This window comes from Oryctolagus cuniculus, chromosome 15, assembly GCF_051225735.1.
Source record: "Oryctolagus cuniculus isolate XC-2025 breed Fujian yellow rabbit chromosome 15, ASM5122573v1, whole genome shotgun sequence".
Classification (NCBI taxonomy): Eukaryota; Metazoa; Chordata; class Mammalia; order Lagomorpha; family Leporidae; genus Oryctolagus; species Oryctolagus cuniculus.
In genome coordinates, this window is record NC_142881.1 from 50,431,808 (window position 1) to 50,438,218 (window position 6,411).

Here is a 6,411-nt window from a genome sequence, read left to right on the forward strand (position 1 = left end):
CGCTGGAGTAGACATTCAGCACAGAGGATAAGACAATCCTTTGGATGCTCCCATCCCATATCAGAGTGCCTAGGTCGTGTCCCAGCTCTGCTCCCAGCTCCAGTTTCCTGCTAATGGGCACCCTGGGAGGCAGCAGATCATGTACGTGAGTCTCTGCCATCATGGTGAGAGATCCAGATTGGGCTCCTGGCTCCTGACTTTGGCCTGGTTCAGTCCTGGCTGTTGTGGGCATTTGGGGAGTGAACTAGCAGGTGGAAAATCTCTGTCTCTGCCTTCCAAATAAATAAAAACGTTTTTGAAAAAAAAAAAAAAAACACTTTTTCTTGTTATTTTTTAAACCCTCTCTGCTTGCTCTTTGGTACTCAAAACTGGTCTTTATTACCAATGAAAGAGGGAGGTGGGCTATGAAGTGGACAGGATCAGTACTCCAGGAAACACAGGCATCAGAGGGTGAACATCACAAAAATGCTCTTGAAGAACGTGTTCCTCCTGAGAAGGTTACTGTTAGCTCCACTACTGCCGAGGCTCTCTGCTCTGTTGCCCTCCCCAACTGGGCCTGGACCAATCTTCAGAGACTCAACACTGGGTTCTTTTTTTTTTTTTAAGATTTATTTATTAGTATTATTATTACAGAGAGATCTTCCATTCACTGTGCATTTTCTTTTTATTTGAGAGTCACAGAGATACAGGCGGGGGGTGGGGGGGAATCAGTGTTCAGAAAATACATCCATGACCAACATGTCTGCCAAACACCTGTTCTGAGCTGTTTCCATCACTGCAGACTGGGCTCCACCTCCTGGTGATTCCTGGTTTATGGTTACAGAATCACAAGAAGAAAAGACCTCTTTGTACCTGAGGACTTTGGTGGCCTCTCAGCCCAGAACTACCCCCAGAACACATGAGAGATCCACTAGTCCAAAGAAAACCCCCACAGATGAAAAGATTTAGGAACACATGGCTAGTGTGGACATTTCCAGACAAGGAGGATGACTGGTGGAGGGCACAGCCTCAAAGGGAACAAAGAATAGAGAGGCACCCTTCTGTTGCTCGGACAAACACTCCTTTACAGAGAACAGGGAGAGGCAAAGCTACCCGGGTGATCTGAGGACCATCTCCAGCAGCACCTGAGAAATCAGGTGACTTCTCTCCTGGCGTGGCAGGGCTGCTGGTGGTGCTTGGCTGACCTCCCTTAGCCAGAACCCAGTTTATGGACTCTGGTGGCTGTTCTGCTGCATCAGGTCACACTTGGCCAAGAATGCCCGAGTCTTTGCCAGACCTTTCCTTTCACTCTACCTTATTTGAAATTTTAGCCGAATCAGTGTGTTAATCCCTCCAAATTCTTCATAAATTGCACAGTGGGTGCTTTGTCCCATGTGTCTGGTCTTGGGAGGCCCTTTTTTTTTCTTTAATAAATTTATTTGTATTTATTTGGAAGGCAGAATGACACAGAGACCTCTCATTTGCTGATTCACGCCACAAATGCCCACTACAGCAGAGATGGGGCCTGGCTGAAGCCAGGAGTCACGAATTCATTCTGGGTCTCTGCCGGGTGGCAGAGACTCAAGTATTTGAGCCATCACCAGCTGCCTCATAGAGTGTGCATTAGCAGGAAGGGGGATCAAAGGCATAGCGGGGACTCGAACCCAGGCACTCCGACCCCAGGGGAGGAGCTCTTCATTTACCTCTGCCATTTGGTCAGCGACCCTCTCCAACGGCTTCTCCAACTCTTTCAATCTCCTTCATTCAAGCTCTCCCTCCCCACCATTCTTCCTCCGCATCACGATGCAGCCTCCATCTGTAGGCCAAGCGCTGACCACAGCTGCTCGGCGTCCTGGCAGCGGTTGCCCTTTAAACCTGAACTTCTGAAAGGCAATGCCCCGGGCCGGGTGTGAGCGAGCTGGCACCCCGCCGCACCGCTCCGGGTAAAGGAAGGTCAAGCTTCTCTCAGCGGCGGGTGACAGTCACGTGGAGCCGGGCTCACGTGGTCCCGCCCAGCCCCCACGGCCCTCCCTCCCTCGCCACCGGGACCGGGTGGGGCGGTTAGGCTGGGCTCCGCAGTTGCGACTTCCCAGCGGGGTCTGGCCACTGGGTGGGCCGCGTTCCTAGCCCTAGTCGGGGGTTTCCGCCGCAAAGCCAAGGTGGATGTTGGAGCTGAAGAATTCAGAGATCTTGTTTTCTTTCTTACTTGGAGGAACTGAAAAGCAGAAGCAGCAACCTTGAGCTGGAAGCTGCAGAGAGGGACCCCAGGAATTTTTGCCAGGGCAAAGCGTGGTAGTAAGACGCTGGGGGAGTCAAATTTCACGCAGGCACAACGCTTTTTTTTTTTTTTTTTTTTTTTTTTTTAAGATTGATTGATTTGAAAGGTAGAGTTACAGAGAGGAGAGACAGACAGGTCTTCTATCTGCTGGTTCACACCCCAAATGGCCGCAATGGCCCCAGCTGGGCCATCCGAAGCCAGGAGCCAGGAGCCAGGAGCTTCTTCCAGGGCTCCTAGTTGATGCAGGGATCAAGCACGTGGGCCGTCCTCCCCTGCTTTCCCAGGAGCATTATCAGCAGGGGGCTGGGTCCAGTTTAACCCGCTGTGTCACAGCAGCAGCCTCACAACTGACTTTTTAAAAGAAAACTTTGATGAGCTTCGGTTCCATACCTTGCAGTTTAAAATGTACGATTCAATGGTGTTGATTACATTTACGGAGTTCTGTAGCCATCGCTATAATCCCATTTAGAACAATTTGATCATCTCGGAAAGAAGCCTCACATCCATTAGCAGTCACTGTTCATTCACCCTCAAACCTCACTGCTCCCTTGCCTCCAGTCCTTGGCAACCACTCAGTCACTTTTCAGTTTGATAGATTTGCCTGTTCTGGACATTTTATATAAATGGGATCCCACAATATGTAACCTTTTGAGACTGTCTTTTTCCACTTAGCATAATGTTTTTGAGGTTCATCCAGGTTGGAACATACATCAGTACTTCATTCCTTTTGATTGCTGGGTAATATTCCATAGCATACTTACACCATGTTTATGTTTCCATTCACCAGTTGATGGACATTTGGGTTGTTTCCATTTCTTGGTTATTATGAATAACGCTGCTATGAACATGCTCATACAACTTTTGCATAGATATATGTTTTCATTTCTCTTGCATAGACACCTAGGGGTGAAATCGCTGGGTTATTTTGTAACTTTGTGAAGTATTATCTAACTAACTTGCAGTTCCTTAATGACTATTGATGTTAAGCATCTTTTCACATGCTTATTACCTACCTGTATATCTTTTTTGAAGAAATGTCAGTTCAAGCCCTTTGCCTGTTTTTAAATTGCTTTATTTTTCTTTATATTATTAGGTTATAAGGCTTCTTTACTTACCTTAAAAACAAGTCTCTTATCAGATAGGTGATGCACAATGTTTTTTCAAGTTTGTGAGTTACCATTTCACTTTCTTTCTCTATTAAAAATTTTCATTTTTTAATTAGAAAGGCAGAGAAAGATTCTTCATCCTCTGGTACACTTTCATTTTTTTGTAAAGATTTATTTATTTTTTTTAAATTCAGAGTTACACAGAGAGAAGGAGAAGCAGAGAGAGAGAGAGAGAGAGATCTTCCATCCACTGGTTCACTCCCCAGACAGCCACAACAGCTGGAGCCATGCTGATCAGAAGCCAGGAGCCAGGAGCTTCCTCTGGGTCTCCCATGAAGGCACAGGGGAGCAAGGACTTGGGCCATTTTCTCTGCTTTCCCAGGCCATAGCAGAAAGCTGGATCAGAAGTGGAGCTGCCAGGACTCAAACTGGTGCCCATATGGGATGCCAGCACCATAGACAGTGGCTCCTACATGGTGGGCAGGGACTCAAGCACTTAGGCCATGATCTCTTGTCTTCCCAGGGTGTGCATTAGCAGGAAGCTAGATCAGAGGCAGAGCTGGGGCTCAAACCAGGCACTCCAATATGGCATGCTGATGTTCCAAGTGACTTCCTAACTTGGCCCTAACCTGCCCCTCTTCACTTTCTTGATGAGAATTTACCCATAATGCTTTTGTCATATATTATTTTTAAAGAACTTTTATAAATTTTCAGTGCCACTGCTGTTGATTTTGTGTGTTAGCCTCATCAGTTTCTCTGTTACTAGCATTAAAATGCTTTCTGAAAAGTGTCTAAGTAAAGGTGTCTGTGAATTTAGGTTAGCAAAGTGAAAGAAACAAATAGGAAATCTACTATAGTTTTCAAAAAAAGGTCCAGGAGAAAAATGGGTGGAAACTTTTGGTAGGGGAGAAGCAGTGATGATAGAGAAGGAAGAAAATGGAGATCAAGGTTCAGTACTAGACATCAGGGTAAGGATAGGGGATATTCCAGAAAGTAACATTTAGGAAGCAGAATCTCGGATGTGGTCAACACGAGTCAAAATCCCCAGCTAGATGCTAGTCTCCAGCAGGAACCTGAGCCCCCACGTGGACAGTTCACACTCGTTTCAATGTACGTTTTGTTGTCTTAAAGAGTTTTTCATCCATTCCTCTGCTTACCCAAATGCTTCTCTCCACTCAAGTTCTACTAGCCCTTCAAAGATTTCCCATACTCTCCAGTTCATGGCAATGCCTTTATTGAGCACTTTTAGCTTTTACCCCCTGCACCATTTATTTGACTCAGGAAATTTTGTTGTTGTTGAATGAATGAATGCATGCATACTACTTATTTATTTACTTCATATATCTTTTGACCACACCCTTACATATAGATTTTAAGCTTATGGAAGGGCCGGCGCCGCGGCTCACTAGGCTAATCGATTACTCTGCCTTGCAGTGCTGGCACACCTGGTTCTAGTCCCGGTCGGGGCACCAGATTCTGTCCCGGTTGCCCCTCTTCCAGGCCAGCTCTCTGCTGTGGCCAGGGAGTGCAGTGGAGGATGGCCCAAGTGCTTGGGCCCTGCACCCCATGGGAGACCAGGAGAAGCACCTGGCTCCTGCCATCGGGTCAGCATGGTGCGGCGGCCATTGGAGGGTGAACCAACGGCAAAGGAAGACCTTTCTCTCTGTCTCTCTCTCTCACTGTCCACTCTGCCTGTCAAAAAAAAAAAAAAAGAGTTTATGGAAGGTAGGAGCAAGTTTCATCTTTCTTTTTCTTAAGATTTATTTTTATTTATTTGAAAGACAGAATTACACAGAGAGATAGAGATCTTTCACCCTCTGGTTCAATTCCCAAATGGCCACAGCAGCTGGGCCTGGGATGAGCCAAAGCCAAATGCCTGGAACTACATCCTGATTTCTCACATGGGTGGCAAGGGCCCAAATGCTTGGGCCATCTTCTGCTGCCTTCCCAGGTGCTTTAGCAGGGAGCTGGATCAGAAGCAGAGCAGCAGGGAATCCAGAAGACCCTCTGATATGGGATGCTGGTCTCAAAAGCAGTGACTTAACCTGCTGTGCCACAATGCTGCCCCTGGTATTTTTTTTTTTGAAAGCTCTTTAGTTAATTCTAATATCAATTCAAGACTAAACACTGTAGTTAGAATTACCAGTTTAGGGTGGTACTTGTATTCTAAATAGTGTCACACTTCCTAGGCTCCCATTATGTGGGAAGGACCCTAATGTATGATCCTTTCTTTGGTGTCATGAAACCAAAAGTGAAACTGATGCTGAGTCTCAACAGCGCAAGCTTTATTTAGTGGCCAAAGAATAGTCAAGTGGGAGCCTTGTTCACAAATCAGCTTCTCAATTATGGGGACTGAGGAGTCATAGATATAGAGCAACAAGAATTAGAGGGCAGAATATGCTAATAAGTAGAAGGAATATTCATGGTTTTTCTGAAGAGGAGTGGTGTAATTGTTGGAAGCAGGGAGTTGCCCTCTTTTTTGTCCTCTTATGGTCTCTTCAGGTGGTTGTCATGGCAAATGTCAACTGTCATGGCACTGATGGATGTGTTATGTAGTACAGAAATTAAATTAGAATGAAGTTTTAGATCTCCTACAGTCTGCTCAGGCAGCCATATTGGGCCTCACTGGTTCTGTCTGGTTAGTTAGAGGGAAAACTTTTGATGGCAAGGCAATCTGTTCTCGAAGAGAAGCAATGTTAGGGTGAAGGTGGAATCTTAGCTAGGTGAAGAGGGCATTGCCCTAGGAAGCAATAAGACCCAACTCTTTTGCATGATGGTGACATTTTAAATTAAAGCAAATAATTTGGGGGCTGGCCCTGTGGGATAGCAGGTAAAGCTGCCACCTGCAGTGCCAGCATCCCATATGGAGGCAGGTTTGAGTCCCAGCTGCTCCTCTTCCAATCCAGCTCTCTGCTGTGGTCTGGGAAAGCAGTGGAAGATGGCCCAAGTCCTTGGGCCCCTGCACCCATGTGGGAGACCCGGAAGAAGCTCCTGGCTCCTGGCTCCTGGCTTCTGGCTTCTGGCTTCAGATCAGTGCAGCTCTGACTG

The 6,411-nt window shown here is 46.5% G+C and overlaps 1 long non-coding RNA gene across 1 annotated transcript; it reads right to left on the reverse strand.

The window, feature by feature from the left end:
• Window positions 1-590: 590 nt before the first annotated feature.
• On the reverse strand, window positions 591-1,965 carry LOC127484210 (uncharacterized). The gene is made up of 2 exons (XR_007911035.3): window positions 1,683-1,965; window positions 591-806 (listed from the first exon to the last, which is right to left on the reverse strand). It is a non-coding gene; the product is annotated as an uncharacterized LOC127484210 (long non-coding RNA).
• Window positions 1,966-6,411: the final 4,446 nt, after the last annotated feature.